This window comes from Chinchilla lanigera, unplaced genomic scaffold, assembly GCF_000276665.1.
Source record: "Chinchilla lanigera isolate Chin_1 unplaced genomic scaffold, ChiLan1.0 scaffold00002, whole genome shotgun sequence".
NCBI classification, from domain to species: Eukaryota; Metazoa; Chordata; class Mammalia; order Rodentia; family Chinchillidae; genus Chinchilla; species Chinchilla lanigera.
Window position 1 is genome coordinate 31808776 of NW_004955403.1, and position 12820 is coordinate 31821595.

The 12820-nt window shown below is 33.6% G+C and overlaps 1 protein-coding gene across 1 annotated transcript in view; it reads left to right on the forward strand.

The window, feature by feature from the left end:
• Gpm6a (glycoprotein M6A) overlaps positions 1–12820 on the forward strand; it is a 292843-nt gene that overhangs the window by 104236 nt on the left and 175787 nt on the right. The gene's annotated exons all lie outside the window — the stretch shown is intronic.

A 12820-nucleotide genomic window follows, 5' to 3' on the forward strand; every position in this document is an offset into this window, starting at 1 on the left:
ATCATTTCACTAGGTTCTAGAATTGTATCTTATAAATTAATAGAGATGTCCTGTTAAAATTCAATTAGATGCAAGTTCAATCCACTAACACTCATTTTGATTTCTCATATTTTTTATTTCTGTCATCTTATTTTTTCTTACTAAACTCTGATTACTAAGTTCGGATTTTATTTTATCATTTTTACCCTCTTCGTTATTCTATTGTTTTTTACTCTCATTTTTTTGCACTCTATGTGTGTAGAAGTTCTTATGAGTTCGTATTTTTAACATGCAAAATTTACCTGAGAGTTTTAATTTAATAGAAATTTTCATTTTATCTTGAATTGTAGAAGGGCCGTTGTTCCGTGCCTTTATTTCTGTCAAACATACTTGCATACTTGTTTTCATAAGGTTCTGTATTATAAACTTTCTCAGGATTCATTGATAAAATTTATTTCCCATTCATTACTGAAAGGCAGTTTAGCTGGCTTTAAGATTCCACTTGGAGAATTACTTCCTTTCTAAGCTTTACAGATATTATTCCACTTTCTGCTACATTATGTTGCTTTGGGATGTTCCTTCCAGTCTAATTGCAATGTTCTTGTAGATATTACACAATTTTCTTGAACTGTTTTTAAGGTTTTAAAATTTAATATTCAGTAATTTTCTACAATGAGTGTGGTTAGAAATATTTTTATTTACCCTATTAAACATATTATATAATTTGAATCTTAGTCTTTGTGTCTTTTATTAGCCATGTGTCTTTTATTAGCTAAGCATTTGTTACTTTTGATCTTGCCTTAAATTAGCCTATATGTTTTCTCAAGCAGGAACTTTTGTCATATATTTATAGAATTTCTTTTTTATAGCTTCATGTCTCAATGTCTCGTTTATTTTTTCATCTTTTTTTTTGCAGTATATATTGAGTGATTTTCTCAGATCTTTCAACTTACTTATTCTCTTTGTCTAAATGGCTGTTTAACAAATTTATTGAGACTTCACGGTAAAAAAATGCATACTTAGGATGCAGAAATTATTTTTTGCTGGTACATTTTAGATACACATAATGATGACATTCATCATGAGGAATTTGTACCTGTACATGATATATCCCTGGCAGCTGCTCTGTATTTTCAGGAGCATTTAATATTACCCATAATTTTATCAGAGGTTTCAGAAGAAATGTTTAATTTTCAAAGAGAGTTGAACTCAACAGATATTTGTAGATCTCTTATATATATCAAGGAAGGATTTCAAGAACTGAAAATATTCTATGATGATAAGGGATACCTTAGGAATATCACTGCAAACACTGGAAATTTTTAGAACTTCAAAAGAAAACAGACACTAACTGCCCTACTGCTTTTTTTAAATGCATGATAAAGGCAGGTGTGGGATTGCATGCCTATTATCCCAGCACTAGGGAGACTGAGGCAGGAGGATTGGGACGGAGGCCAGCCTGGGATACATAGTGAGTTCAAGGTCAGCCTAAACTGCCTAGTGAGACCCTGTCTCAAAAAGCAAAAAAAAAAAAAAATAAATAAATAAATAAAATAAAAACTTTTAAAAATGTGTGATAAATGTTGACAATATTTGTACTTAGTATTAAGTAGATTCTATGAAAAAATATGGATATAGTTGTTAAAACTGTTCAGGATATATAGTAAATTACACAAATTATTACTAGTAAAGAAAGTGTTGAAAAAGTTGGAAGACAGTGAATTATATTCTTCGTAAATACTTGCTTGTTGAGTCATAGGAGAGTTTTACAAAGATTTGTTGTTCTGTTTCTATAATCGCAGCAAAGATTTCAATGATATTTATGTCTGCCATCAAAATCACATTGTACTCTAGTTAAATAAGCTAAATTTGAAGCTGTGCAGGAAAGGAAAGTTGACTTTTGATCTAGAAAAATTGAATTTATTTTGAAATTAAAACTTTCGTAACAGTAATAATGACAATATACATTTTTCCTATGTGAACCCATTTGTAGAGAAATTTAACTGTAATCCATACCTCTATGTAAACTGGCTGCAAGCCTAGAACAAAAAATTTGAGAAACAACTTCTTTTTCTATTGAATATAATATGGCTTTTAAATTTGTGGAATATCCCCCTGAATTTATGTTAATACTGAATAATACAAAAGTTAGTTTACTTATCTTGAACAAATGTACTTTCCATGCACCTTTGAAACTACATATTTTTTCCTAATATCCAAATCCATTGTTCTAAACTGGAAATGAAGAGGTACCAATGTTATCGTAGATATTAAGCAAGTTTCTTGGTATTCATTCACTTGGATCTTCATGTATGTTCGTAACTTAGGAAGGTGAACCTGTTTTTCTTACTGTAAATTTGGCAAAGTATAAGTATAATGTGTTTCTAATGAAAATTTAGAATCCAAATTCAGATGAATTCTATATATGAAATATGTACTAGATTTGAACACTGAATAAAAAAGATACTGTGAAACATATTTATTTATTTATCTTTTGAAACAGCGTTTCACTATGCAGTTTAGGCTGAATTCACTTTGAACTCACTTTGTAGCATAGGCTGGTCTCAAACTCATAGCAATCCTCCTGCCTCAGTCTTCTGAGTGCTGGGATCCTACTTACCTGGCAGGGGAGATACTGTGATCATTGAGTGCTGGGATCATGGCATGTACCACTACACCAGGCTTAAAATACCTCTTTAATAATTTTTACATTTATTTGGGTTTGCAATGATAATATTTGGTTTGGAATGTTTGGTTATATAAAATATATGATTAAAATTCACTGCCTATTGTTTTTCAACTTGGTACTAGAAAATTTTAAAAGTACATCATATTACATTTCTATTGTGCAGTGATAACTGGCAGCAATAGCTGAGGTGCCAATGTTTTCAGAATAAGAAATTGCAAGACACTGCATTACAAAGAAAATTGGATGGATTACTTATTTCCATTAGCTTCCATAATAGTTTTATTAGTTTTGAGATGTGGGATTATACAGACTACATTCCTGGACATCTGCCTCAGTTTAAGCCATGTAACCTGTTTTCTCGTATTGAGCTTCAGTGTAAATGACAGTGGGTTCCACGTCACATAATTCCATGAGTTTAAAAGAGTTACAAAGTTATTCTTGCTGTTCAGTATGCTTTTATTCTTTTGGTTGCTTGATAAAGTCTTATTAGGGTTTCTAAGACCCCACTCCAGTTTTTCAAATTTTGTGAACTCCTTGATTTTTGAATGGAAGATTAATCACCACCTGAACCTATATTCCACTGTGCTTCCCACACACCTCTTTTATTATCATTTATCATGATATTCTTTGTGCTTCTTACACATTTATTTCCTCAACAGCTTATCGATTCTTTGTGGCTTCTTCTTAACATTTCCTTACACGTCTGGAGTAGCGCCTGGTTCATACTGTGTGTATGAATATTTCTAAATGTATGAAAGAAGAAACCTTAAAGTAAGGTAAACATTTAACTTTAAAGTGAGAATTAAATGGGTAAAAAGAAACATTTAAAAATTTAAAGTTTCTAAAAATGGTAGCCTGGGTGTGGTAATCTTAACTTTGAAGGAAGAATAACTTTAAATACTTGTCAAAAAACTTGCAGTACATAGTATAAACAAGATGGGGATTTCATTTTTGATTTAAAATAAAATATAGCATTGTAATTCAAAATATTATCATTCTTCATTGACAATTTTATTAAGTATCTAGTAGAAATGATCACGCATACATCAAAAGACCAACAATGTCAGCTACCTGCCAAATACTTTGATAAGTGCAGGAGAGAGCTCGTGGGAAATGATAAAGAAAATGTGTGACTTAAAGTAGGTATTAAAAAGGCTCACTACTTCGGATTCAATTGAAACATATATCTCTGTTATTTTACATTACATGAAAGTAGATAAAATTATGTATAGGAGTTCAAATTTTAATTGATTTAGATGTCACTAAAACATAGATAAATGAATACATGTCCAACATTAATCTAGAAAACTAGATGTAAATGATGTTAATCAATTTCTCCTGTATTTTTTAACACTTTTTAGAGCCAACTATATGTTGACTTTGAGTGTGTTTTAAAAAGCCTTTAAAAATTATTTAATTAATATCATTATATTCTCAAAGGCATTCAACAAAAAGTACAGCATTCTTTTTTAATAAATTACATTTTGAAACATTTATTTTTATGAAAAATATTCATGTGTTGCACATGGCAAAGTTCATGGAGAGAAGAAGCCATTCCCACATGATTTTGTTGTTGCTCTATAAGATGCTCAACTATGTTTTTAGTCATAAGTTTATACAACATTATCTGGGACACTGTCCATGTACATCTACAATACTTTAGATCATCACATAAAAATGGCTCTGATTACTGTTCTGCCTTCCCCTGTGCCAGAGAAATTGGAGCACAGCTTCTTTGCTGGAGTCTTGTAGCATGACCTGTGCTCACCGCTCCTCAAACTGAGCAGGCGGGCTGTCTTCCCCATGAGGCAAGTGTTACTTTCTGCTGGACTTGCTGTAGGGTACTAAGTGGTTTTTGTTCCTTAATGTCAGGGTATCATGAAAGCATATTCCTTTTGATAATGCTTCCAGAGCTTCTAAAACTGGAAGGCGAGCTTCTGTCCCAGGAGGCACCCGTGCCTGCCTGGATCTTGAGACACTTTCTGCTCATGAAGAATGTTGTTGGAACAGAGTCACCTGTCTTTGTTACCCTTAAGTAAGAAAGATATCAACGTCTTAACACTTACTTGGCATCTTGCTATTTCCAACCATTATTTTTTCTGACCAGGGGCTTCAACCCCATTGCAGACAACCAGGTGAGGCACAAACACCAAACTGATTTAATGTAAGAATAAGTCGGGTTCCAGAGGGGGAATTGGGTGGAACGTGGGTGTGAACCTCTGACTTCTTCAGAACAGTGGCAAAACTTTCTGGACTGGTTGAGTTCCATTCCTTCTCCTCATTCTTGGCATTTACTTTTAGCAAGCACGGGAATTTTTCCACTTTCATGTTAACACATACACTTTCAGGTCTGTTTAGTGTTATCTTCTTAGGTGGCATTTTCAAATGTCTTAAATTGCGCATCCCACAGGACACACTTGACTGGAAGGATGTGGTTACCATGGTACTAAAAATTTAACTTCCCGAAAGAAATGTATCTCCTCCTCAAACAGAAGTAAAAACTGAAAATAGATAGGGTGCCATATTTTCTTTCCAGAAATTGAGGACAAAAAGTACAGTAAATGTTAGCAAAATGCAAAATCTAATTTTAGAACTTGAACTTTCATATCACTTGGAGCCTAATCTAGTTAATGAATGTAAGTGATTACCTTGGCTATTGGGTGAGTTTTAGGATTACTGCTTTAGCCCAGTCTTGCAAGAAAGTCAGCGTTCTGCATTCTAATATAAGTGACTCCATGAAGCTGCTCATCTGAATCTCAGGCCGTCTCCACACTCCCCCTAGGTTTCTTCCCACATTAATATTATTTTTAGACCTAAGCACCATATGGGAATTAAAACACATAGAGGAATCACAGTGCAGACTCTAGAAGACTTGAACTAGAGGAAAATCTGTCTAATCTCAAATTACAGATGAAGAAAGCAAGAGCTAAAACAAAAGGTTATTGGAGTTATCTAGTCAAATAATGATTAGAAATGAAATCAGCATTTGCATTTATATCTCATACTTGTCTTCTGGAACTTGCTTGTAGAGTTACTACTGCTTATTTCATCATGACTAAGGCAAAATTTGCATCCAGGGCTGGCCCATCAACTGGAACTCAGAACTTTCAACGAGTTGATCCTCTATACAGTCTGCCCTTGAAAGCCAAAGTAATCTTTTTGTTTTCAAGGCCTCTGTTCTTATAAGGGGTTAGAGATCTTGGAATGATCTTGAATGATGTTCTGTTCTTCCACAGCTTGCTGAGTCTAGAAGGATCCTATTGTAAGTAATTTTGCTATGTCTGGATGTCTCTGCATCTTTAGTTGCCGTATAAAATGATGTCTTTAGGGATTAATGCACAATGCCTTCCATGACAACTAGCTTCTCGAAACCTTTCAGAAAACCTCACGTAATGTGTTATGAAAATGAAAAGTATGAAAAATAGTCAACATTATGAGTCATTCTTTGGCCGTTATAAGACTAAGTTTATATCATTTAATTGTTCCTGGTGATTCTTTGTCACTTCTAGTTAATTCTGTTATTTATCTCTTGCTCACTGTTAAAATGCTTTCTCTACTTCTTCAGGCTTTGGGAATTGTATCTGTTGCAGTTTTGTGTGTATGGTGCAGGGGCCAGAGGATAGGCTGAGAAATAAACTACTGTACTTTGGTCCAACTTAGGTAAAAGAGCATTTATCATTTTGTTTCTGAAGACCATGGCCTAGCTGAGAAGGAGGAGAAGAAATTCCGAGAGGATAAATTGCAGGTAGTGTTTAAAGCCAAAGATTGGGAGCTTTGGGTATGATTATTTGGCAGGTGCTGAGGGCGTCAGGGATTCGGGACAGAACTGCTAGGGACTGTATACCCCCAATCTTCCTCTATTATTGTATCAACATTCAGTGTCCCAGAAGTAAATCTACTGGCTAAGATTCAGACACATGTGGACTTCATGGCTTTATGGGGTGGTGAAAACAAGGTTTGTTCATATCAGTTTTTGTAACCATAGTCAGGCTCTTAGATTTCATATTGCGGAGTGCAGTGTGAGAAAAAACAATTGTTCAGTACTTTTATATCTATCTTCCAATTCTTTGTATATAGCCGTGCACAGATTGATTGAAAAGATTGACCGCAATTGCAGGAAGTCTATAAATATCCTGTCCTGCCATTTCCTGTGTATTTCACAAGAAAGGTTCTTCATTCTTAATCTTACCTATCTTTTCTGAAAATTTCGACATTCCAGGTAACTTTCTGTCATAAATCTCATTATTGCTATCTCTTTGCTCATCACTTTTAGATATTCATTTTCTCATTTCCAAATTATTTTTTAAAAGCTGTTACTTTCTTGGTTCTCCTTCTGTGGGTGCTGAGCCTAGGAATATGTGGGTGCTAAATATTGAGCTACGTTCCTGGCCCAAAGCTTGCACTTTCTTTTATCATAAGGTACCACTGAATCTCTTCAGTGTGTCCATGAAAGTTTTAAAAAGGTATACTACATCTTATATCTACTCCTTTCCTTTCCTTCCTTACCACACTTCTGAAACTGTTTCTTCAGTTCACGAGAACTGTGCTAAGGCCACATGTCTTTTCTGGAAAACTTCTTCTTCTTTGCTTTGCCGTGTGACATCATACTTTTAAAACGTCTATGGTCTCTGGTTTATTGTCTTCTTCTGAAATGTTTTGTTTTTCTAATAAATTAAATGAGGGTGTTCATCAGTGACATGGTCTCAGCTTTGTCAGTGTATCTGTTTCTTTATTCCAGTCTCAATGACCTGCGACAACATACAAGTTCAGCGATCAGACTGCCCTCTGTGAGGACTGTGGAACTCCATCGTTTCCTTCTGCTTAGCATTCTTTTATTAAAAATGCTATTCTTTACTTTTTAGCCTAACCTCATGTATTTTGCTGTAGTTTACAATAGACTGTAACTTTCTATGCTTTATAGGACTCTCTTATTACTTTATTTACCATATCACAGGTGCTCCAATTGTAATTGGTAAATTAATAAGATATTTCAATACACTGAAAAATAGATATTTTAATGAACATCTACAGAAAGATGGACTGCAGAAAGAGAACAAATGCTTGGTTATTGAGCATTACCTGTTGACACTGTAAAGATTGATGAGCATAACCACAATTGTTTACTAAGCTTCTTAAATTATAAATGTTTGAGTTTGATTCCACATTCAGAGTCTGTGGAGAAGACATCTAGAAATAATGTTATATTTTATTGTTTCTTTCAAATAAAAAGGATTCGTTTTGAAACTACATGTCTTTGAAATCATGTGAAAACTTCATATTTTAAAAATAAATGCTCTTTTTTAGGAAAAATGAATACATTGATAATTTTTAATTAACTATGATAAACAATACCTGATCTTTAAAGTCTTTGACTTAATACAATTAATTAATTCAAACTTTAGTCATGATTTAAACATATATTTCTTACTGATTTGGTGGAAAATGAATTACATAACTGAATAGCAAATAATTTATTGATTGGGCCTATATTTTAGAGTATGAACACCTAGCTACCTATTATAACAGAAATATCTTGTAACTGGAATTTAAGTAATAGTTGATACAAATTTTTATGGTGATTATTTTCTTTTTTTCATTCATAGATAGTGGTCTTTGAAACTTGCTGGTAAATTTTGGGCAGTGAAAAAGTCAAAATAACACAGCATTTAATTAATTTTTAAAAAGTATTTAGATAATTTATTTGAAATGTGTCTTAAATTTCAGCAAATTTAAAATTTTGAGATAATGCTATCTAGATAATTTAAAGATACGTTTTTCTTTTTTGCTTTTTCTTTTAAAGAAAGTAGTAAAAGAAAGAAAGAATAATAGCAGCATACCAACATTGCAAATGTAAACAAAACAAAGCAAGAACATTAAAAGTGATGAAGAGTTTCAAAACAAAATACTAAGAATTAACAGTGGTTGTTACATTACATATTGTTATCTTCAACTACCTTGCTCCGATTACCAGATGTAAGAATGGAAGTTTGTTCAAAACATAAACAGGTGCTGGGGATTTAGCTCAGTGGCAAAAGCGCCTGCCTGACAAGCACAAGGTTGTGAGTTTGATTCCTGGTACCAGAAGAGAAACAGGAAAAAACAAAAAAACAATCAAAACATTAAAGAGAACAACAAAATAATTATGGGATAAAACATTAGAGATGATACAGAGTTTCACTAGGCAAGATGGTAGGAATTCACCAATGGTTGTTCCATTGCATATTGTTGTCTTCAAATCAGTTGCTCAGATTACCAAATATAAGCATGCAAAATTGGTCAGAACATAAAAATTTTAAGCATTAACTGTTCCTTTCAATATACCATCAGACATCAGCCATACAATTATCCCAGCTATTCATATATATAATATATATATATATATGTATATGAGTATATATTTTGCCTTCCTTCTTTCTTCTTCCCTCATCCCAGTTGTTCCTTCCTTTGAGTAATTTCTTTCACCTTTGTATCATCTATTGTACATTTTGAGTTTTACTTACTCTTTCAGGTTCCTACAGCATGGAGACAATATGATGTTTACACATCATAACATTTAACTTAATAATAGAATGTTTAATTGAGATTTAAAATGAGTATTAGGTAATTGCCAATATTTTAAAGACCTACTGATGTTAACTCATTAAGCTAAAGAGAGTGTACATATTTTTCTTTATTACTTGTCTTAAAATTAACATCTCTCTTCTACTTACTCAACTGAGCATTGCTACAATGCTCCCCAAACAAACTAAAAACAATTTGAAAACATTTTAGGACTTTACCATTCTTCCCCCACAAACCCCAAGCAAAACAAATAGATTTCTATTTGTCCATAAATAATTTAATTTCTTCTAAGCACTCTATGACTTTTAATTAGCATTCTTTCTAAACCCAGGGGGATATAATTTAATCAGCCCTAATAAGACTTGTTAGAGAGAACTCTGATAATCACATTCTGGTTTCACAGAAGTGTAAATTTTAGAATCTTCTTTTCACAGGAGGATTATACCATCTGTCTACATGTTAATTTATTACTTCAAATGCATTAACTTTTTTGCACCTTTTATTTGTGACATAAATCTTGCCATAATTTACATATTAACCCTTGTATTCCTAAAATAGCACTGAAGAATATTACTTCCAGGTATCCAAATAATAGCACAACTTTAAAGACAAGAATATTAATATTATATTCGCTTTGATAGAAGAGATTCATAGCACTGCTTTCAGTTGTCAAACAAAGCCATGTACAGAGAGTTCCAAAATCTCACCCTTGGAAATATTTTAGTCTTTCTTTATACCTTAATTTTAAATAATTTAATTGGCATGGCAATTCACCATAGCTACCTTATAGGAATATTTTAATGCTTCCTGGGCAGAAGTCCAGATGGCTGATCCCTCAAAAAAAAAAAAAAAATTGAAGAAATTCTTCAAGTAGCTTAAGGACGTGCCTGAAAATAAAGGAGAAGCATGTGAGTCTGGAGTAGACCAGTGCAAGGGAGCAGAGACTGGAATGGACAGTGGTACTGTGGGCTGCGTGGGAGGACACAAAGCTTCCACAGAGGTGTGCAGAGCAGAAGGCCGAGAGCCGAACACCTGATGAACATGAGCATTTGTTAGCTGTGAAAAAAAATCGAAGGAAAAAACATTGTAAATGTATATTTAGTATTGCTGTAACATGCTAGCTTGGCTAGTTTATCAGGAGAAAAGGGACAGGTCAACAGAAGTAAACATGAATTATGTCAAATCTCTGAGGTTAAGAGAAGAGGAAAAAACGTGGACAGAAGGGCTGGAAATTTAGCTCAGTGACACAGCGCCTGCCTGGCAAGCGCAAGGTCGTGAGTTCGATTCCTGGTACTGGAAAAAAGAATTTTAAAAAACCAAAACACATGGAGAGATTGTATATCATAAACTGTCATTGCACATTCCCAATGGAATGTGTCAGCCATTTTCTCTGGAATGTATTGCTCAGGACAAAAAATATGTTAGTTGAGCCTTTGTAATGAAACAACCCTTGATCCCTTTGGAAATGAGTAGGGGGAATAAATGTATAAGATTTTAATCTGTGCAGTAAAACGTTTTGAATAGATTGCAGATATTCTCATACAAAACGGTCACTCAATTTGTACTAGTGTAAGGTTATTAATCAGAGGTTAAAGAAATACAATGCTAAAAGTTTTGCACGAAGACTGTAAATGCAATGTTCCTATGGAGGAGAAATGTTAGAGCAGGTAATCCTGGCATGAAGGAGAACAAAATAAACCAAACATAATGGCTTAGTGGATGAATGTAGGGAATGGTATTATTGCTGAATAACAGAGGAAATGAGGAGAGAGAGAGATCAAGCTGCTGTGACCAGGGTTAATGAAGAGACTGAAAAAATGATATTATGGGAAAGGCAGATACTTTGGTTTATATGACTGAATTATTCTATTGAAGATGGAAATTCCAACATTTTGATTAAACTGCTCAAAGAGAAGGTAAATGAGCACAATAACTGACAAGGACACACTGGGACACTTGGGAAGTGGCAGAGGATTCCAGTGCACAAAATAATCAAGGGTAGGTGTGGAGAAAGAAGCACAAATGGTTTTAAGGAAGCCCTAAAAGTATCATACCAACTTAATTAGGATAATAGTAGAAACTCACATTTATTGCCTATGTCTTACATGTTTTCCATACCTGTTTTACATCTTGGGTGCGTTTATGATATCCTTACAACATATCTTAGAAAAAGCATCTTTTCTTCCCTCTTCATTTTATAGACATGATTCTGAGACTTTGAAAGAACATGATACTTGTATAGGATCCAAAAGAATTAGTAGTAGGAACATTGTCACATCTTAGCTGTGTAATCATAGGAGGACCATAGGTGTAGAGCTCTTAGTCACTATGGACAAAAGCAGGATAGATAGAACAAGTTCACACATGGCAAAAAGCAAGAAAGCAAGGGGAAAGTACAGAAGAAGAAAGAAATGTGCAGTGGAAATGTTACTGACAAACATTTGAAAGAGGTAATTTTTAGGGATATAGCATTTCTCAGTGAGAACAGTGAGATGTACAATATGAAGTAAGAACTAAAAATTTTTTGATTGGAGAAATAGAAATTTTATGCATATTATTTTTCCCTTGGTAGTCTCAGTATTTAGAAAAGTACTTGTCACACGGTAAAACTAAAATTTTATCGAAAGAGAACAAAGTCAAAAGACCTGGCTGTTGAATGTTCAATGTCAACAGAGAAGCCTGAGAACCTGACTTAAGAGGATTAACATAACATGTTTGCGCGTGTTTTCTCTCACAGCATTTCTGAGTAAAGTTTAAAGAGTGGAAGTAGTTCACAGAGCTTTTGAGAAATCATTGACTTGGTTCTAGGAAAGAAAACGTTGTGTATTTTATTTATGTTTGCTTTTAATTTTATGGAAAAACAAAATTTCACAACAAAATAATAGGAGAATACCAGTAGTTAATACACTGCATATTGTTATCTTCAAAGAATTTACTCAGAGTACAAGACCTGGGTAAAATTCTCCAAATGACACTAACACAAACCTTTCCTTGCAATGACTTAAGAGAAACTAATAGTATAACTATCTTGTATTTTTTCCTTTCCACTTCCTTTCCTTTCCCCTTCCCCCACCTTAGTTTCTCTTTCCTTTTGAATAACTTCTTCATATTTCACAATATCTATTGTACATCTTGGTCCTTATAAAGATAGCTTCTTTTGTAAATGGTGCTGGAAAAACTGGGTTTTCACATGCCATGGACTAAAACTAGACCCATATCTATCACCATGCACTAAACTAAAATAAAAATAGATCTAAGATCAATATTTAAAACAGACACACTAAATCTACTACAGGAGAAAATAGGTAGAAATATGGAAGACATAAGTGTAGTCAGAGACTTCATGGACAAAACCCAGATCACACAGGAAATACTACATAGAATCAACAACTGCAATCTCATCTTATTAAAAGCTTTTGCACAAAAAAAAAATTCATCAACAGAGTAAAAAGACAATCCACAGAGTGGGAAAAATCATAGCCAGTTGTCTCTCAGACAAAGGACTTCTGTCTAGAACAAAGAATTAAAAAAAAATCAACCCCCCAAATTAAAAGACCCAATCCAAACATGGACATCCAAGGTGAATATGCA